Source organism: Martes martes (assembly GCF_963455335.1).
Source record: "Martes martes genome assembly, chromosome: 8".
NCBI classification, from domain to species: Eukaryota; Metazoa; Chordata; class Mammalia; order Carnivora; family Mustelidae; genus Martes; species Martes martes.
Window position 1 is genome coordinate 36,281,391 of NC_137895.1, and position 22,663 is coordinate 36,304,053.

At 40.4% G+C, this 22,663-nt stretch overlaps 1 protein-coding gene across 2 annotated transcripts in view; it reads right to left on the bottom strand.

Moving 5' to 3' along the window:
• The window catches only part of TMTC2 (transmembrane O-mannosyltransferase targeting cadherins 2), a gene marked incomplete at its 5' end in the record, with an annotated part of 430,973 nt that overhangs the window by 391,152 nt on the left and 17,158 nt on the right, over nt 1–22,663 (bottom strand). The window lies entirely within an intron of this gene.

Here is a 22,663-nt window from a genome sequence, read left to right on the forward strand (position 1 = left end):
TTAACAACTGGGAGCGACGTCCAGTTAGCAGCAGAGAGACCCAGAACAAGTTTTCTTGACATATTATTCAAGGAATAATAAAAATCTTGTGAACTACTCATCCTGAAACAGTGAGCCATAAATCAACATTTCAATTTTCTAAAACTACTTGTTCAAAAGAAAATTAATATTCAGTACAAACAAATTCACACTTAATGAAAACACCTCTAGGTATTAGGAAACTGACAGAAAACCAAAAGGTGGAAAAACAGTGAGAAGAAAACTTACTTTTGATTATCCAGGTTAGCAAGATCTTTTGAAAAAATACTCTCTCCTAACCCCACTTCCAAATCTGGATGCCCTTCAAAAATACACTCTACTGATGGCTTAAAACAAAAATAAACAAAACAAAAACAACAATAACAACAACAAAAAAAAAACCACACACACAAATTTTTACTAACATTTTTTTAACAAGAAAAGGCCTCTCACTCTATCTAGGTTGTAACTCCCCTTCCCACTCTCCTACTACTACAGAGAGGAACACTCTGAAATTGTGGATAATAGTAAGAGGTCTCAACAATGGGAGGTGATCATCTCACAATGACCATGACCTTCCCTGATTTCCTGATGCTCTATGGTTTGCACACACCATCTCCTGCACACCAGGAGCACGGAGGTGTTTATTGTCTAAGGCATGAATATTGCCAAAGGTCATGAAGTCACTGAATATTTTTTCCCAGGGAAGTACAAATGGATACTGCCATCTACAAGAAATATGATATGAGAGAATAACATCACTCAGTAACAGCCATGTGTTCTTAGAGAGTCATACCAATCGATCGCTAGAAGATTTATGATGGAATATAAGCTAGACAGCTGATTATCGGTCTCCTTCCAAGTTTCCATACAACATTTCTATTTCCTAGAAGTCAAACAAGTAGCATATTGTTGCCTTCCTCCTATTTAAGCCTGACAGATGAGAGGCTCTAAAGAGCCAACCTCCCTTCAGTCCTCCTGAGGTAATGACAGATTCTAAAAGCACACCAATGCACTTTCTAAGACTCCAAAATTAATAAATGATTATTTCTGAATTTCCAGTCTGGCTTGCACCGTCTCGGTGCTCTATACTCAAACTTGAGCTATGTCAGGAGGCAACTGGACAACATTTCCTTTTACAATACCACTCATTCTTACAATAAATTATGAGAATAATAAACTCTTAAAACAAATTCAGAAGGTCTTTGTTTCCTCACTTGACTGATGAGGAAACTGGAACTCAAACAAATTCAGTGACTCATCCAGGGCCTCTCAACTCTAAGTGTCAAAATAAGGCTGGTACTCAAGTCGTTACTTGGATAACTACACTGTTCAGCACACAGAGCAGACTAGGCATGTTTTCAGAAGTCCTAGGAGGCTCTGTAACATACTCTAACCTGTACGTTGGTTTGTATTAGATCCCATCTCTCAGGATGCCTTATACAACCACAGCTAACCAGGCAGAAAAACTGCAGCGGGAATTTCTAAGTTGAAACAAATGGAAACCTCCACTCCTCCAGCCCTCCCCTCCAAAGCAGAATCCCTGCTTCTGAGCACCTTACCTGCACCAGTGACTCTCAGCCTCAAACCTTCTCATGTACCAAATTATAAGACCTGAAATCTAATAATTGTCATAAATTTCTCATTCATTCTCCTTCACATTCATGATGACCAACTAAATCCTAATTCATTCATTCAGCACACATCTGTGAGTGTCCACCGTGTGTCAGGCCTTGCAACGGGTACTACAAAGATGCAACGAATAAACACTTCCACAAAAAAAGACCGTCTTGCGGACGCATCAGATGGAGCATGTGAAATTCAGACGATTATAACATGAGGCGGAAAGTGAGGACTGCTTGTCAAAACCTACTTTGTTTCTTAAGATGGATTTTACTGACACTCAATGAAACTGGGTGGGGGTGGGGGGGAAGAACACAAAATCTTTTTAACGCCACTGGAACTAATTTTTCTTCAAAACTAAACTCTACAGCACAGTAAATTACATATTCTTGAGGTGGCAACATTCTATGAGGTTTCACATTAGTATTTAAATCATTCTTTCACAAACAATTTTAGGGGAAAAGAAAAGCATGTAAGAAGTAGTATGTTTCCGTGTGAGAATACTACTTAAATCCAAGTCCTTTGATTTTTCTTTTTTTAAGTCAAATGCTGATGCATAATTCATTAGGAGAGTCTTTATAATGGCAGGAGTGGGAGAGCTGGTGAACATTTTGCAAAATACACAAAGAAAAAACCTTATAGTTCTTCCAGAAGCAATCGAGCAAAGGTGAAACAGCCACAGAGTATAGGATAAAAAGTGCTAAGGATGTCAGTGGACCCAGATTCAAATCCATACTCTATCAATAACCAGAAGACAGACTGGGATAGGTCATTGCCATCTTAAGATCTCAACTTCTTCATCTCTAAAGTAAGGAGAATACTGCCGCCTTATTTATATCACATAGCTCTTGTGAGAAGCCAACACAATACTGGATGGGGAAACACTCGGAAAAAAGTATTACATCGTATATAAATGGCCACATGCTATCATTACAGAAATCTTAGAAATTTTGTCCAGGCAAGGCACTGACTTTTCCATAAATGTTTAAATAGCCTGAATATTTTGATCTCTATTTCTGTCCTCTCTCACCAAAATTAACTTGGAATTTTTTTCAAACCATTTGCTAAATCAGTCCGTTATCCTCTTACTCCACTATTTTTAGAAATTATCTCATAGTCAACTGTTGGATGCAAAGGGTCTTTTTAAACAGACAATAGGTTCACTGCATAATTGTAGTAGACATCTTCCCTATTCAGCAGGAAACTGAGGAAGACTTATTTCCTTTTTTTTTATTTTAATATTGAAAGTGACCAAAATAGTATTTATTTCAGGAAAGAAGAAACAAAATAAAACATAATTGAAGCTATTAGAAGCAAAAGCAAATAGAAAACCTTTTTTTTTTTTTTTCCTCTCCCTGCTCCTTTATCAAAATGCTCATGTTTTCTGGTTCATATGAAAACTGCAGAGTGTGAATTTCTCCCCTAACCAGGAGGCTTACACTAGTGAACCTACCCAGCAGCTGCCATTCACAGAGAGCAGGGGGAACAAGGAAGTAAAATGCTCTTCTGAAGAGTAACTTTTATTTACCAGAAACTGAAGGAGGGAGGAGGGATTATAGCTATTTACTGAAAGGTACACAGATTAAACCCAATAACTTATGTGTCCTTTCAAATTAACTCCACTTAGGAAACCTCTCATTAAATGTAATCTAATTTAAATGCATATCGGAACCACTTATATTTGTTACTCCTCTCTTGATGAGCAATTAGTTCTAGTCTTGGTTTCCTTTCCTGATCTGAGAGCTAAAAGACAGAAGTGAGAAACATTTACTAAATCTTTTGCTGAGTTTTCCAGATGCACATTAATCATTCACCTCCCCCCTCTCAAGCCTGACCATTGGTAGTTGGACAAGACAAATAGACAAAAGTTAGAGTTTTCTGATTTAGTCAAGAGTCATAATAAAATAACAAGGAGACATATGAAAAGATGCTCAACAGCACTGGTCATCTAGAAAATGTAAATCACAACCACAAATGAGATGCCATTTCACACCCACTAGGATGACAGGACAGAAAAAGATAGTAGCGAGGGTTGAGGATGTGGAGAAAACGGGATACTCAGACATTGCTAGTGAGAATGTCAATGGCCACTTTGGAAAGCAGTCTAGCAGTTCCTTAGCTGGGAAAACATAGTGTTATCACATAATCAGCAAGTCCACTTTTAGGAATATAGCCCAAAAAATTGAAAGCACGTACTCAAACAGAAACTTGACTAGGAGTGTTCACAACAGTACTATGCACAATAACCAAAAGGCAGAAACAACCTAAATATCCACTGACGGATGAATACCTAGATAAAATGTGGTATATTCACACAAGGGTGTATTGGGCAGTAAAAAGGAATGAAGGACAAATGGATGTTACAACATGATAATCCCCACTAAAATTTGGCTAAGTGAAAGAAGCCGGTCACAAAAGATTACACATAATTCCATTTACATGCATGTGATTATGTCCAGAACTGGCAAATCTATATAAATAGAAAGATCACTGGCTGCATAGGGCAAAGGGGAATGAGGATATATGGAATGATAGCTAAAGAATGTGGAGGGGCGCCTGGGTGGCTCAGTGGGTTAAGCCTACGCCTTTGGCTAAGGTCATGATCTCAAGGTCCTGGGATCAAGCCCCACATCAGGCTCTCCACTCAGCAGGGAGTCTACCTTCCCCCCTCTCTCTGCCTTTCTCTCTGCCTACTTGAGATCTCTCTCTGTCAAATAAAATTTAAAAAAAAAAAAAATTAAAAAAATAAAGAATGTAGAGTTTCTCTTGGAGGTGATTAAAGTGTTCTAATCAGAGGTAGAGGCAAGATGGTGGAGGAGTAGCAGACTGAAATGACATCAGATCCCAGGAGTTCTGGTAGATAGTTATCAAACCATTCCGAACACCTACAAACTCAACAGGAGACAGAAGAGAAGAGGAGCAGCAATTCTAGGAACAGAAAATCGACCACTTTCTGAAAGGTAGGACCTGAACAAAAGTGAATTCAAAGCGACAGGAAGATAGAACACTGGCAGAGGGGCTGGTACCTGGCAAGCGGCAGAGCAATGGAGCACAAAATCAGAACTTTTATAAGTCTGTTCCACTGAGGGACATTGCTCCAGAGGCTAAGTGGGGTGCAGCCCTCGTGGGTAAGTATGGTCTCAGGTCCCGTGGGGTCACAGAAAGATCAGGGGTGTCTGAGTGTGGCAGAGATCCCAGGGATTGGAAGAGGGAAGCCAATTACAGAGAACCAAAGACTGAGCTCTCAGATGGGGGTTACCTTAAACCGTGATCCAAGGCACAGTTGGGCCACTGATCTTCAAGCAGGGACCCCAAAAGTGGCAGATCCAGGGAGATTCAATCTCCTGCTCTGGAAGGAGCAGAGTGGCAGGAATCTGCTGGGTTTGGAGAATCCAAACGGGGCTGTGCGCCAAAGACATAAATGCTCAGTCATAGGCCAGGTGAGCTCGGAGCGCAGCCGGAGAACAGGGAGACAGGAGTGACTGACTACTTATCTCTGAAGGCACACTGAGGAGTGGGGGCCCAAGCTCTCAGTTCCTCCGGGGCAGAGATTGGGAGGCCACCATTTTCATTCCCATCCCCTCTCCTCCCCCAGAGCTCTACAGAAAGCGTTCAGGGAACAAAAGCCCCAAAGCGAACCCCACAGATTACTTAGCTCGGTCCCTGGCAAGGGTGGTGCGATTCTGCCTCGGGCAAAGACATTTGAGAATCACTGCAACAGGCAGGAAATATTGAAAGGGGTCCTGTAAGCAAAGAGAGAGCCTAAAAGTAGTAGACCAGAAAGAAACAGAGACAGTATACAATAATAGTCACCTTACAGGCAATACAATGGCACTAAATTCATATCTTTCAATAGTTACCCTGAATGTAAATCAGCTAAATTCCCCCAATTAAAAACACAGGGTATCAGAATGGATAAAAAAAAACAAACCCTATCAATATGCTGACTACAACAAACTCATTTTAGACCCAAAGACACCTCCACATTCAAAGTGAGGGGATGGAAAAAATTTACCATGCTAACGGACATCAAAAGAAAGATGGGGTGGCAATCTTTATATCAGATAAATTAGATTTTAAGCCAAAGACTATAATAAGAGATGAGGAAAGATACTGTATCATAATCAAAGGGCCTGCCCAACAAGAAGATCTAACAATTTTAAATATCTATGCCCCTAACATGGGAGCAGCCAATTATATAAACCAATTAAAAACAAAATCAAAGAAACACATCAACAATAATATGATAATAGTAGGAGACTTTAACACCCCCCTCACTGAAATGGACAGATCATCCAAGCAAAAGATCAACAAGGAAATAAAGGCCTTAAATGACACACTGGACCAGATGGACATCACAGATATATTCAGAACATTCCATCCCAAAGCAACAGAATACAACTCTTCTCTAGTGCACATGGAACATTCTCCAGAATAGATCACATCCTGGTCCCAAATCAGGTCTCAACTGGTACCAAAAGACTGGGATCATTCCCTGCATATTGTCAGACCACAATGCTCTGAAGCTAGAACTCAATCACAAGAGGAAAGTTGGAAAGAACTCAAATACATAGAGGCTAAAGAGCATCCTACTAAAGAATGAATGAGTCAACCAGGAAATTAAAGAAGAATTGAAAAAATTCATGGAAACAAATGAGAATGAAAACACAAAGGTTCAAAATCTGTGGGACACAGCAAAGGCAGTCCTGAGAGAAAAGTATATAGCGATACAAGCCTTTCTCAAGAAACAAGAAAGAGCTCAAGTACACAACCTAACCCTACACCTAAAGGAGCTGGACAAAGAAGAGCAAAGAAAGCTTAAACCCAGCAGAATAAGAGAAATAATAAAGATCAAAGCAGAAATCAATGAAATAGAAACCAAAAAATGGTAGAACAAATCAGCAAAACTAGAAGCTGGTTCTTTGAAAGAATTAGTAAGATTGATAAACCCCTGGCCACACTTATGAAAAAGAGAAGATAAAAAACCCAAATAAATAAAATCATGAATGAAAGAGGAGAGATCACAACCAACACCAAAGAAATACAAACAATTATAAGAACATATGATGAGCAACTATATGCCAGCAAATTTGACAATCTGGAAGAATTGGATGCATTCCTAAAAACATATAAACTACCAAAACTGAACAAGGAAGAAATAGAAAACCTGAACAGACCCATAACCAGTAAGGAGATTGAAGCAGTCATCAAAAATCTCCCAACATACAAGAGCCCAGGGCCAGATGGCTTCCCAGGGGAATTCTACCAAACATTTAAAGAAGAATTAATAGCTATTCTCCTGAAACTGTTCCAAAAAATAGAAATGGAAGGAAAACTTCCTTACCTTGATCCTAAAACCAGACAAAAATCCCACCAAAAAAGAGAATTACAGACCAATATCCTTGATGAACACAGATGCAAAAATTCTCACCAAAATACTAGCCAATAGGATCCAACAGTACATTAAAAGGATTATTCCCCACAACCAAGTGGGACTTATTCCTGGGCTGCAAGATTGGTTCAACATCCACAAATCAATCAATGTGATACAATACATTAATAAAAGAAAGAACAAGAACCATATGATACTCTCAATAGATGCTGAAAAAGCATTTGACAAAGTGCAGCATCCTTTCTTGACCAAAACTCTTCACCGTGGAGGGAAAGAGGGTTACATACCTCAATATCATCAAAGCCATCTATGAAAAACCCATAGCAAATATCATTCTCAATATGGAAAAACTGAGAGCTTTTCCCCTAAGGTAGGAACACGGCAGGGATGTCCACTATCACCACTGTTATTTAACATAGTACTTGAAGTCCTAGCTTCAGCAATCAGACAACAAAAAGAAATAAAAGACATCCGAATTGGCAAAGAAGAAGTAAAACACTCACTCTTTGCCGATGATATGATACTTTATGTGGAAAACCCAAAGACTCCATTCCAAAACTGCTAGAACTCATACAGGAATTCAAAAAGTGTCAGGATATAAAATCAATGCACAGAAATCAGTTGCATTTCTTTACACCAACAGCAAGACAGAAGAAAGAGAAATTAAGAGTCGATCCCATTTACAATTGCGCCCAAAACCATAAGATACCTAGGAATAAATCTAACCAAAGAGGCAAAGAATCTATACTCAGAAAACTACAAAATACTCATGAAAGAAATTGAGGAAGACACACAGAAATGGAACAAGTTCCATGCTCATGGATTGGAAGAACAAATATTGTGAAAATGTCTATACTACCTAAAGCAATCTACACATTTAATGCAATCCCTACCAAAATACCATCCGGTTTTTTTTTTTTTTTTTTCAAAAAAAAAAAAAAAAAGGAACAAATAATCCTAAATTTATATGGAAACAGATAGGACCCGAATAGCCAGAGGAATGTTGAAAAAGAAGACCAAAGTTGGTGGCATCACAACTCCAGACTTCAAGTTCTCTTACAAAGCTGTAATCATCAAAATAGTATGGTACTGGCATAAAAACAGACACATAGATCAATGGAACAGAATAGAGAGTACAGAAATGGACCCTCAACTCTTCAACAAAGCAGGAAAGAATGTCCAATGGGAAAAAGACAGTCTCTTCAACAAATGGTGTGGGAAAAATTGGATAACCACATGCAGAAAAATGAAATTGGACCGTTTCCTTACACCACACTCAAAAACAGACTCAAAATGGATGAAAGTCTTCAATGTGAGACAGGAATCCATCAAAATCCTTGTGGAGAACATAGGCAGCAACCTCTTTGACCTCAGCCACAGCAACTTCTTCCTAGAAACAGTGCCAAAGGAAAGGGAAGCAAGGGCAAAAATGAACTACCGGGACTTCATCAAGATCAAAAGCTTTTGCACAGCAAAGGAATCAGTCAACAAAACCAAAAGACAACTGACAGAATGGGAGAAGATATTCGCAGATGACATATCAGATAAAGGGCTAGTATCCAAAATCTATAAAGAACTTATCAAACTCAACACCCAAAGAACAAAGAATCCAATCAAGAAATGGGCAGAGGACATGAATAGACAATTCTGCAAAGAAGACATCCAGATGGTCAACAGACACATGAAAAAGTGCCCAGTCAGCATCAGGGATATACAAATCAAAACCACAATGAGATACCACCTCACACCAGTCAGGCTAAAATTAACAGGTCAGCAAATGACAGATGTTGGAGAGGATGCAGAGATAGGGGAAGTCTCCTACACCGTTAGTGGGAATGCAAGGTGGTGCAACCACTCTGCAAAACACTATGGGGGTTCCTCAAAAAGTTGAAAATAGAGCTATACTAGGACCCAGCAATCGCACTACTGGGTATTTACCCTAAAGATACAAATGTAGCGGGGTGCCTGGGTGGCTCAGTGGGTTAAAGCCTCTGCCTTCGGCTTAGGTCATGATCTCAGGATCCTGGGATCGAGCCCCGCATCAGGCTCTCTACTCAGCGGGGAGCCTGCTTCCTCCTCTCTCTCTGCCTGCTTCTCTGCCTACTTGTGATCTCTTTCTGTCAAATAAATAAAAAGAATCTTAAAAAAAAAAAAAAAAGATACAAATGTAGTGATCCAAAGGGGTACATGCACCTGAATGTTTACAGCAACAATGTCCATAATAGCCAAATTATGGAAAGAACCTAGATGTCCATCAAAAGATGAATGGATAAAGAAGATGTGGTACATATATACAACGGACTACTATGCAGCCATCAAAATGAAATCTTGCCATTTGCAACAGCATGGATGGAATTAGAGGGTATTATGCTGAGCGAAATTATCATTTGATAATCCCGATCTCATTTGATCTCCCCGATATGAAGAATTTGAGAAGCAAAGTCAGGGGTTTGGAGCGTAGGGAAGGAAAAAACAGAACAGGATGGCATTGGGAGGGAGACAAACCATAAGAGACTTTTAATCTCACAAAACAAACTGAAGGTTGCGGGGGGGGGGGTGGGGAAGGGTATGGAGAGGGTGGTTGGGTTATGGACATGGGAGAGGGTATGTGCTATGGTGAGTGCTGTGAAGTGGGTAAGCCTGACGATTCACAGACCTGTACCCCTGGAGCAAATAATACATTATATGTTAATAAAAATAATTAATTAAAAAAAGTGTTCTAATCATTGTGGAGACAGGTGCAGATGTCTGTGAATACATTAAAAACCCACTGTTAGGGGGCGCCTGGGTGGCTCAGTGGGTTGGAGCCTCTGCCTTCGGCTCGGGTCATGATCCCGGGGTCCTGGGATCGAGCCCCACATCGGTCTCTCTGCTTGGCGGGGAGCCTGCTTCCTCCTCTCTCTCTGCCTGCCTCTCTGCCTACTTGTGATCTCTGTCTGTCGGGTAAATAAATAAAATCTTTAAAAAAAAAAAAAAAAAAACCACTGTTAGGTACATATACCCAATGCAGGTGAATGGGGATCTCAAAGAGATCTCTACACTCCCATGTTCACTGCAACATTATTTATAATAACCAAGTGCCTTCAACAGATAAATGGATAAAGAAGATATACACAATGGAATATTATCCAGCCAGAAGAAAGCAGAAAATCCTGCCTTTGGCAACAACACAGATGGACTTTAAGGCTATTATTCTAAGTAGAATAAAACAGAGAAAGACAAACACTGTATGATCTTACTTATATGCAGAATCTAAAAAGGAGAAAATCGGGAATAGGAACAGAAAGTACAAGCAGGGCACAGAGGAGTGAGGGAAACGCAGAAATGTTAAAGGGTACAAAGCGGCAGTTATGCAGAACAAACAAGTGGAGATTCAATAGATAGATATGATGACTATATTTAATAATACTGTACTGAACACTGGGAAAATGCTAAAAGTGTATTTCAAGTGTACTCACACACTTTTTATGTGTGTTAACTCTGTGAGGACATATGTTAATTAGCTTGACTGTAGCAATCATTTCACTTTATTTTTTTTTTAAGATTCTATTTATTTACTTGAGAGAGAGAGAGGGTGAGCAGGGGGAGAGTCAGGCAGAGGGAAAGGGAGAAGCAGGCTCCCCGCTGAGGAGAGAGCTCAACTTGGGCTCCATCCCAGGACTCTGAGATCATGACCTGAGCTGAAGGCAGACACTTAACCAACTGAGCCACGCAGATGCCCCATCATTTCACTTCATATGTACAGCTGACCCTTGAACAACAATGGGTTTGAACTTACAGGTCCACTTAGATGAACACTTTTTAAATAAATACAGGACAGTATTGTAAATGGATTTTCCCTTACGATTTTCTTAAGAATATTTTCTTTTCTCTAGCTACTTTATTGTAAGAATATGTATGAGTATTTTGTAAGAAGAGTAGGCAATACGTACAACGTACATGTTAATAGATTGTTTATCAATAAAGTGTCCAGTAGTGGGCTATTAATAGTTAAGTTTTGGAGGACTCAAAAGTTATACTTGGATTTCTGACTGTGCAGAGGATTGACCCCCCAAACACTCTGTGTTTAAGGGTCAACAATATATCAAATCATGCTGTACACTTTAGATATATACAGTTTTTATTAAAAATATATCAACAAATGGGGAAAAAGCAGTAAACTGTACACCTTAAATAGGTGAATTATAGGATATCTCAATAAAACTATTATTAAAAAAAGACAAGAAGGATAGAAAGGGTGACATTTTGGAGATTAGGTAAACTAATCATTGTATTTCCAAACTGGAATCACTTTAAAATATTGCATGTAAAACATCATTTCAACAAACAACAAAAGTAGTAATGAAATTACCATTTATCTAGCCTGCACCATTTACCATGAACTTTACACACTGAATCTTAAACTCCCCTAGAATACAGACATTGTCATTTCCATGATGCAGTTAAATAAGAGTCAAAGAGGGGCATCTGGGGGGCTCAGTGAGTTAAGCATCTCCCTTCGGCTCGGGGTCCTGGGATCGAGCCCTGTCTTGGGTTCCCTGCTCAGTGGGGATTCTGCTTCTCCATATTCCTCTGCTCTTTCCACCATTCATGTTCTTCTCACACTCTCTCTCTCAAATAAAAATATATATATATATTTTTTTAAATATAAATAAGAAAGAAAGAAAGGAAGGGAGGGAGGGAGGAAGGGTCGAAGAGAATTCATAAGTTGCCAGTGGTCACCACAAAAAACCAATGGAACCAGCATCCGCACCCAAGGTTATCGGAGGCCTAGGTTGTGTTCTTTCCCTTACATTAGGATGTCATGATCAAGAGGCAGAATCCCATTGTCTTTATCAGGCACAAGCCCAAAGGAAAAAGCATTCACCTAGTGCTGTGGTACCTGGACTGCATGGTATTTTCACTCATTCCTTAAATATCTCCTGAGAGCCTACTATCTGCAAAACAGAGATGGTTGCTGAAACTTTTTCAGTGAACACTTTACTCATTTTCAATCTTTGCCTATTTATCTTATTATTGTATTTTGAGACTCAGACTTCGTTAAAATATAATCAACAAAAAGCCACAGAAACGTAGTAAGCTCTACATACTAGCACTCAATATTCCGAATACAAATGCTAACATGGAAATGCGTTGCTTCCTCGGTGTAATCGACAGGATTAAACTCTCCACCGTGGGCAACAAATGCAGCGTTTCCAAGTCTAAATCCTAGATCTATGTGCCTAATCTGTTCATGCGGACCCACAACTTCCATCTGGATGTTAATAAACTTAGTAACTGCCCAACTCCCTGTTTGGATTTTCCTATGAAAGCTTAAGTCTCTATCAACGAGGACGATGCCGATGCCGCAAACAGAACAGGGATCGGGAGGAGTGCTCTAGAAGCACTCACTAACCCATGTGAAACTGCTGATAGTGAAACTGTAAATCCCTGACCATTCTTTACACAAAAACAGCACCGCCATGAGGTTCATCCTCACTTGAGAATAACACATTTTCTGAATTTAGTCTTAACCTTCAGATTATTAGCCAACCCCTCCCTGATCTTCGCAGCATCCCAAAGGCTCCAGCACCCAAGGTCAGGGGATCCGTGTTCTAACATGGACACTGTCACTTCGCAGATTTGCGACCGTGTGTGAATTATGCTCTAAGCCTCCATAGCTCCCCTTTCTGAAAGGAAATTAAACTCCTGCCTAGATTTACAAGTTTGTTATTGGAGTGTACTGGTGTAATCCAGGGCTCATAGATTTAAAGCATTTCCAAATGTAGGAAATACTCGTTTCTATTTCGCTTTGCATCCTCCCCAATACTCCACAACATGAAAGAGGAGAAAGAACTTTTTCTGTGTTTTAATTGGATTAGATTAAGTTTGCAATCTAACTCCACAATATCCAGTCTGTGTCCTTGGGGATGCTGTGCTCCTTAAGTTGTCTCATCTATAAAACTGGTAATGAGGGGGCAGCCACTCTTTTGCTCCTGCTAATTGGTTTCAGGCAGGAATAGGAGCCTGCTGTTGTCAAATTCTTTTAAATTTGTTTTAAATGAAGAAAGCTGTAAATATGTACCTGGGAATAAAGTGTCCTAATTTTTAGGTTGTTGGCTACTGACTAAGCTTTATGGGTTTTGTTCTTTTTCCTTGGCTTTTTTTTTTTTTAACGCAATTCAGGATTTTTTTAAAAAAGGGCTGCCAATTTACAGCTTCCAACCCAGAAAAATGCCTGACACTCTGACAGTACTGAACAATTTACTGAGTGAATGCCCTCTGGATAATTAACAGAGGTTTCTTGAAGATTTCAAAGCATGGTGTGTAGTTCGTTTCTTGCTTTGTATTTTCCAATTGTTTCCAATATTTTAAAGAGCTGGTTTTTATTTGTTCAAGTCAGGTGCCTAAATATGCCTCTCAAAGTACGTGATACAAACATGATTCTGTTGCTCTTATAAGTAAAATCAGCAAACAGGTAATAAATGTGTCCTGGGGGCAGGTTCACGGCATGGGGAAGAGTTTTATCCCTGACCTGCTTGCAGGACCTCAACTTCCAAGACAGCGGCGTGGACGTGATATACTCCTTCCTCACGAACACAAACATCCCAGCAGCCTAGATCACCCCCTCGTCTTCACCCCTTAGATTTGTGAGGCTTTAAATGTGAAGATATTTATTTCTGTTTTGCAGGACCAGGTGAATATTATCTCCTCTACACATATATTTCCTTCCCTCTCTGGCTCAGCAAAGTGCATCAAGAACAATGTTTGTGGGCACCTGGGTGGCTCAGTGGGTTAAGCCTCTGCCTTCAGCTCAGGTTATGATCTCGGGGTCCTGGGATTGAGCCCTGCATCAGACTCTCTGCTCAGTGGGAAGCCTACTTCCTCCTCTCTCTCTACCTGCCTCTCTGCCTACTTGTGATCTCTGTCCATCAAATAAATAAATAAAATCTTAAAAAAAAAAAAAAAAAGAACAATGTTTGTATGTGAGAAGCAGAAAAGGCACCAGCGTATTTCAATAACTAAGTCTTAGTTTTATATGTCAACCATATCGCTTCCTATTTATTTTTTTTAAGATTTTATTTATTTGACAGAGATCACAAGTAGGCAGAGGCAGGCAGAGAGAGAGAGGGGGAAGCAGGTTCCCTACTGAGCAGAATCCGATACGGGGCTCGATCCCAGGACCCTGGGATCATGACCTGAGTGGAAGGCAGAGGCTTAATCCACTGAGCCACCCAGGAGCCCCAATCACTTTCTTTTTAATAAAAAATGCAACATATGGTACTCTAGGCACAACCTTAAAGACATTCTACTTAGATCTGGTGATACATCCAGGCACCTGACATGACACATGTCTGCCCCCACATTGAACTGGCACTCACAGAAACAATTTACCAAATATCCCAAATCATCCAAATATGAATGCACCACTAACACTTGACAAGTGTCCACTTATTCTGATAAGAGCATCATTATCATTTGTAATCCTACCACCAGCAATTTGCACCATGCTCTGATGTCATAGAGAAGAACAGATGATTAGAAATAAAAGTTTGCTCCTTAGAACACAACATTAAAACTCACACATCAAGTTGACATTTTGCCCAAACGCTGTAATAGATTGGGCAAAGACTTACCAGGGAAGTATGCTGCATTCAAAATTGGACTTATTTGACCAAAGGAAGAAGAAAAAAATGACTTAGACAGCAGGGTTTATAAAACACAGCAGAAGGGTTAAAATACCTATTATCTCTCTCCTTTTAAATTTTACATAACATTAGATAATTTAAGGTAATACTTCATAATGAAAAAATCACACTTGATCTTAGCCAAAAGGCCGAGAAGCGATAATAATGAAAAAATCAAAGTAAATGGTGATAAAGTGACAGGACTAGGGGGGTGGGGGGTACTTCTATAGGTAGCACAGCAAACGCAGTTACAAGGAATCCTTTTTATGGACTATAATAAAATATGAACTTTCTAAACAAGGTTGTGCCCTGCCTGTGTTTGGGTCTCATGAACCAAAAAATAAAACCAAGGCAAGACACAGAGGAGTAATGCTGCAAAGAACCTCCCTCATCTCCAGGAGGGAAGACTCAGAGCCCCACTGAGTCATTTGTAATACCTAATTTTAGAATGCCAGTTACATGGGAATGTTTTAATTACCTTCTTTGTTATTGTTGAATTCCTTGTCCCTAACACAATTCCTGAATCTAGAAGGAAGGGAGGGGGCAAAGGAGAGCCGAAAGAGGGCAGAAGACCTGCTTAGCCTTCTTGCCCCTTATCCCAAAGATTAGAAACAGCAAGTTATAACAGGCAACAGGACAATGCTTCACAGACAATAACCAAGTAACAACCAGAAGACTGCCATGAAATACAAATAACTTTTTTTTTTTAAGTGCAGGAACAATATTCAAGGTGCCATGAAGCACTCTAACATGCCTTGATGTCTTTACGAGCTTTTTTCTATTAGAGCCCAGTGAAAACAACAGCTAAACTAAAATATTTATAATGATCCCGACTCCACTTTTTTTTTTTTACAACTTTGTTGACTTTTATATCATAAAACTCACCCCTTTCAAGTGTACCATCCAATGATCTTTAGTAAATTTACTGAGTGTGGGGCAACTATCACCATATTCAGCATTAGACTATTTTTATCACCCTAAATGTTTACTTACATCAACCCCATTCCTACTGCCAGGAAACCACTCATCTATTCTCTCTTTTCTAAGGAAATTTGCCTTTTCTGAGCAGTTCATATAAATGGCATCAGAGGCTACTCCACCGCTTTCTAAATATGTAACTTTAGTGAAGTCACTTAACTTTGCTATGACTCATCTTTCTCACAATAATCATACCTACACCTCACAGAGCTCTTAGAAGGAATAAATGAGATCATCCGTGTGAAGCGCTTAGAACCCTGGCCGGCACAGACCAAGTGCACAATACACTAATTGTAAAGCAGTTAAGACCCTGTTCCCGCTTGCTTCTAACTCTACTCCAGTTTCTACGCCAATGGAGCCTCCAAGTCAACGTGTCTAACACTAAACTCTTCATCCCTCTTCTTCAAGACTGCTCTCTCCTATGTGCCATCACACAGGAAATACTCCGAGCATCCAGTCATCAGAAAGTTAACAAATTGTTAAACTCTTTCGCATTCATCGTCCCATCCAATCAGCATGTTCTAGAGTCCTCTACTCCCTTGAATTTGCTTCCTTCTCCGTATTCCCTCAGCTTTAGTTACAATTCTCAGTTCTTCCACTGACTTTGTACAAAAGCTTTTGTTCTCTCTGCCCTCAACTGGCTCTTCCTCTGGTCTATCCATCCTACTTCTGTCAGAAGATTCTCTCTGAAAATCCTAGCTTGCTCGTTTCTCTCCTTTAAGGGCACCCCTTTAAGGGCCCTGCTTTGTCAGCCAGGGCCCAAAGCAAACTGCTTTCTGCCTACTTCTGTATTTCCATCTCCGGTTGGTCTCCAGAATCCACCCTTGGGACTGGTCATTCTGAACAACCTGTGGTTTTCTGTGTGAGCCAGCTTTTGGGCTTCAAGCAAGCCAGTCAATCCAGAGCATCTCCAAGATCACCATGTGCCTTTCTCAAATGGAAGCTCAAGTATCTCTCTGTTTGTCAGGGTCCCTGGACCATCTAGCAGAATTTGGAAGTTCCTGTTCTGTGCAGAGCTAAAAGAGATAATACACAAAAAGAAGCTCTCAGAGTGCCATCAGCTCTGTGAGGCTCAATGAGATGTCCCCCTTTGAGCCCATGCTCAGCATCACTTGAACCTGGTGAAGGGCGGGGTAAGGAAAGGATGGAGGCGGGGGATGTGAGTGGGGGGAAGAGGAGAAGGGGTAAGAGGAAATGGACAGAAGAAGGAGTGGCAGGATAGGAAAGGAAGAGGGAAGAAGATGAAGATAAAGATAAAGGGCATTCTCTGAAGACAAAGCATGAAAAACAAAGAGAAAGAAAGGACAGGACCTACTTCTTGGAGGAAAGCCTTTTCTGGGGGGCATGAGCCTTTAATAAAAATGTGAACCTTTTCTTTTACTCCTACCTATGATGATAATCCTACAATATTTCTCTCTATTCTCCTGTTTCTGAACCACTACCACTCACAGTGATTCTAGCTCTAATGTGGAGGAAAAATTTACACACTTCCATCTGCTGGAGACAACATTTCATTTCCTTTCTAAAGCATTCTCCACATTTACTGTCAATCAACCAAGAGTTACTTTTCAGGTTTTCCATCTGTTTTCATTTTTTTCTTTTCTTTCATCAGAATCCATGGAAAACTAGACATATTTCAATATGCCATAAATATCAAGGATATTTGGACAAAAGAATCAGAGTTAAGAGAGGTATTAGAGATTATCTAAATCAGCAGTTTCCAACATTTTCTCCATAGACTCCTTTAAATACATCTACTGCACTCCAACCCAAGGCCTGGCTTTCCAATAGTTTTTATACCAACCTTGGTCTTCTCACAATGCACTTCCCCATTTTACTGATCAAAGCTAGTAATCCTGTCTTATGACTACAAGCTGATAACCATATCTTATGACTGCAAGTAACCATATCTTACGACTACGATCCAGTGCTACCCCTAAATTTATAAGATTATTGGGTCAAAATCCAAGACAAAACAAAGAAAATTTCAACAGTTTGTCAGGTTATATGATCATGTATTGGATAAGTCTACGTTCTGGGTTTTAACAGAAGTCAATGATAGACTCTCATTATGAACTTCAACGTCCCTTCCTAGGGTTCAAGCAACTTATCCAAAACAAATTCCTCCAGTTTAGAGAGGGGAAAGTTCAATAAATAGCATACATCTATACCCCCTGATTATCCTCATTTTCTGCCTCGTTTCTTCCCAACATCTTAATAAATGCCCTCTTATCCTACCAAGGGTTCTCATCCTGGGATGCACAGAGAGAATTTAAGAAGCCCATGAACTTGGATGGGAAAAAAATACATCTTAGTTTTCTCTAGTCCTAAAGAAACTAGCATTGCCTTTAATTATGAATGACAGCACACCATGGCAGTGACTTTACCACCAGCAGGAATCACAGTCACTTCTCTATCATAGTACGGTTATTGCAAATTTCTCAAAAAAATCATTTATACTCATCACTATTTTGATAATATGGTAGCTAATGGATGTGCCACTTGATTTGTTATTAAATAGACTAATACAGAAGAATATATATTACTATAACGAAGTGGGGTTTTAGTATTTTGATAAGAGTATCTCAATGTTGGGGCTTCTATGTGTTTTGTTTTACGCATTCAAGACAATTCTGGGGTAAGATATCCATAGGTTTCACGAGATGGCCAAAGGGAGCCACAGCCCAAAGAAAGCTGCATTAAAGGCACAATTCACTCAGATTCACCTCTCTGCTCCCATAACAAGATGGAGTAGTACAAAGTAAATGTGCAAGCTCATGCAATTCATGCGGCAAAAACAAGATTCGGACTCAAATGTCCTGAACACTCATCTATTCCAATGCTTTAATAGACGGGGGTCAGGAGCCTGAGCTCCAGAGACAGATATGCGTGGGTTCAAATCTGATTCATCATCACTGAATGGCTCAATAGCCTTAAGGCAAGTTACTTAACCTCACATTTCCTTATTCATAATAAATGCTTTATTGGGTTAAGAGGATTAACTAAAAAATACTTAAAGAACTTACTGTATTTTGCACATAATTATTAAAAAGATACAACAACTACAGCATGGTTAATTATTTTTGTGGGGTTTTTCATGATACATTTGTATTTTCATTTAGTTGTATACTTTTCTAAAACTTCTCTGTTGCCAGTAGGATGCCATTCTCCACACAACTCTCAAAATCAGAGCCTAATTTTTTCTCAAATGCACCCGTGGCCCAGGAAGATCTGAGACTAGAAGCTAGAGCACCCTCTCCCTCCTCTCATTTCCACCTTCACACTATCCCATTTAAGAGACTTGACTAATAGGTCCATCTTGGCACCTCACCACATTCAGTCACACTACCTCCCCCTGCCCTCATTTTCAGTCAGACTACCTCCCCCTGCCCTCATTTTCTGCTAAGCCGAGGATCCTAAGCAGCTTACTTTTTTTCTTTTTTTTTTTTTTCAGTCCACCATTATCCACGCTGAGGACACACGGAGAACTCTGCAGCCCCAGTTTTGAAGTTGCACCATCCTAATGACCTGACGTGGCCTCCACAAATCCTGTTCCATTCTCTCAAAGGTAATCAGATTCCTCCGACAGGCCTCCACTGCATAGACTCATACCTCAGCAACGAGTTCACTGGTGTAGGAAACCAAAATATGTGATGACTGACCAGCAGGGTTTTGAGATCAATTAGACCAGAGAACATATGATTCACCTCTTGCGTGCCATTCCACTCACATAGTGCCGGACAGATTGGATGCAAACAATGCATATGAAGCTGAATTGGACTTCATGCTCATAACAGCCCTATGAGGTCAGGAATTACTGTCCTCCTCAGAGATGAGCAAACCCAGGTTCAGACGAGTCTCTGGCCCGTTGTAATAGTTGTTGCCAGAGTGAAAAACTCTGTGAATATACCCAACAGCGCCCATGAGTCCATGGTCCATCCTGCTTGACTCTCTTCAATAAGAAACAAGTCGCCTATTTCCTCAATTTCTTATTCCCCTGGAGAATTAAAATATATACCATCTAAATGTTTCCCTATTTAAATTCATTACTCAATTTGTCACATTCATAGTGATCCTAATTTATTCAGGTCTAGATTGAGGCACACAACAGGGGAGCTGGAAGTGACCTGAAATGGAAATACCGAGCTGCCTAGAAGTGAAATGCATCCTCGCAGAAGCAAGGACCCAAGCCTAAGCTTGTTTACAGCATTCACCCTGGACTAAGCAAAAGAGAGAAAGTAGGAGAGCCGGATCTAAGAGGAACAACTAAAAGGGAGACTGTGATGGACTTCAAAAGTCTGAGGGAGAAAACAGGGCATCCACGTTGGAAGCCATGTCTTCCTAGAGGATAATTCAAAGTGATCAACACAATTAGAGCAGAGCCAATGAGATGCCTAGATTCAGACCCGAGCCCCTGCTGGAGGGGAACTGTGTCTCAACTGATCACATAGCACCAAGCAAAACCTTTCAACCTGAAATGAGATTTGGAAGGGAAACTTCAATATAAACACTGATTTTATGGATATGATTTCAACAGGACACATTTCCCTATTACACCCATAATGTATTTCACTGATATCGAAATACCTCCAAGCCTTACATAATGTAAGTGCCTGGACACGTTCACATATCACCATATCTTTGGCTCCCAGCAACATCAGCAATTCACCACTTGCATATTGAAAGAACTACAGAATTACAACAGGCCCAGAAGTGCCGCCAACAAATTTACTGCCTCTGTGTTATTTGTAAATTGACTGTTTCTTCTTTGGCTTATGGCAAGTGGAGAACTGCATATAAATGCATATAGATTACATACCTACTCATAAAATTCAACGTTAGGATTGAACTTTCCCCAAACTCGAATATTATGATACCCTTTAAACAAGTATTATAATATATGTTTGACTTAATGTGTCTCTTCTAGCTTATTTTTTTAATTGATTACACTATCTTCGTGTCAAAACCTTTCTACCTAAATGTCTGCTTTTATAGAAAATGTTTACTACCTGGCTTATGAATTAAGAATCTTTAATAGGCTCTTATTGAAAAATTAAAACAAGAAAAAAACAAGTTTTTTGGCATTGTTTTTAAGTAGAAGAGGTAGCTATTTGCTAAAATGTATTTCAGTTATTTATTGGGTCTTAGAGTCTCACATCATATGCATATGTAATTTTTTTTCAAATTCGCTATTGCAAATAATACCAAAGGCAGCATTTTCCACTTAATAAGGATGAATCTACATATTATTTTAAATCCACAAACCAACCTTTGAGCCACAAATTTTGAAAAGCCAGGGGCCTCATAAGTTAACAACATTCCTGAAAAGCATAAGAATCAGCTCCAGTCCTACAGTAGGCGATCCTAACACCCATTTTTCAACCTGAGGACAACCATATCCAAATTGCAACGACCCAACAAATGGGGACTCTCAAACAGTGTAGAAGATGGCCATCCAGTTCAAAGTAAAAAACAAAAACAAAACAAAACAACAACACCAAAAAACAGAAAACAAAAATACGGCCTTTTTCTTTGCAAAAAAAAAAAACAAGCTATCAAGGCAGTGCATTATTGAACACATTTTTTATCAAGGGGGTCTCCTGGGGAGCCCAAAGAACAAAAAAGCATCAAGACGAGGCTGTCAACAAGCAAGCAAAGAGGCAGAGTCACTTTACAGGTGTCAAAACCTCAATCACAGAAAATCAGGACCAGTGGGCAGAGCACATGAGAAAATGGATACCAGAAGAATACCAAACAGCTGCTCAGCGCTGAGCTAGAGCACGGCAGATACCCATGGGGAGGTCAGCAAAACACTTGGAGAACACATCCAAGCAGAGCCTGAAACAATGTAACAAAGCAGCAGACAGCTGGCCAACAACTGCTTGGAAACACAGGCTTGGGGCCCTGGAGGCAGGCGGGGGGCCAGGTCTCCAAACAGCTACACAAGCATCCCAGAGGCCTCTACTCTGGGAGGAAACACGGGCACTTGCTGCGGACCCAACAGGACTGCCGGGGCCATGGGGCAGGGGCAGACACCACCAGCACACAGAGACCCACGGTTGCAAAAAAGCCACCACTCACCAGCACACTCAGGATCAGGGCACTAGTTGAGACAAAAGCCTGGCACCATTGTGGAGATGTGGAGATGTCCATGCCATGGTTAGACAGAACTCACCTGCAGGGCTTACTCTAGTGTCATCTGAGGGAAAGTCAGTCCAATTGTACGTTGGTAAGTCTGACCTCGAGCTGTAGCTCTAACAGTTGTATCTTACACCTGTGTCTCCCAGATAATGTCAGGGAACCCCAGAGAGCGCCCAGATGTGCTCTTGGGGATCAGTAAGATTACTAGACAATTTTAAATGTATGCCGCTATTTAGATTGGGGGTGGTAAACTATTAAAGGTAAGGGCCAGATAGTAAGTATTTTAGTCTTTGTAAGCCCCAAGGTCCCTGTCACAACTTCTCAATTCTGCCACGTGTGAAGAGAAAGCAGCCGTAGATAATACAGACAGGCATGGGTACAGCTGTTTTAAAAAGCCAGACTACGGGGTAGATTTGGCCCATAGGCCTTAGTGCCCGTTCCTGGTTTAGATGATAATCCAAAATCCACACACATAAAGCTACACAAATGTTCTACCTTGAATGAGTGACTACCTCATAACCGTGCAAGGCCACGGGGCTTCTGACATTGCACTTACCATCCAGCTGGCACCCAACAGTGCTACTCCAATATTGGAGGGTAGTGAGGACAGAACTGAAGTGGACTTCTCAGGTTCCATGGTCTGTGGTCTCCCCATTCCCAGAATACTTTGCCCTTCCTTGTAACAGAGCCCCTTTTCCTATGGTGAACCTATTGGTGTGACATGGGAACACCTGCCTTCTCTCTACTCGTATGTCAGACCATAGGTTCAGGCACGTGCCCCGACCTGGCCAAAGTACTGCCAAGGCTAGCAGCTGTGTTCCATGCATGAGCTTGGAACCTGAGT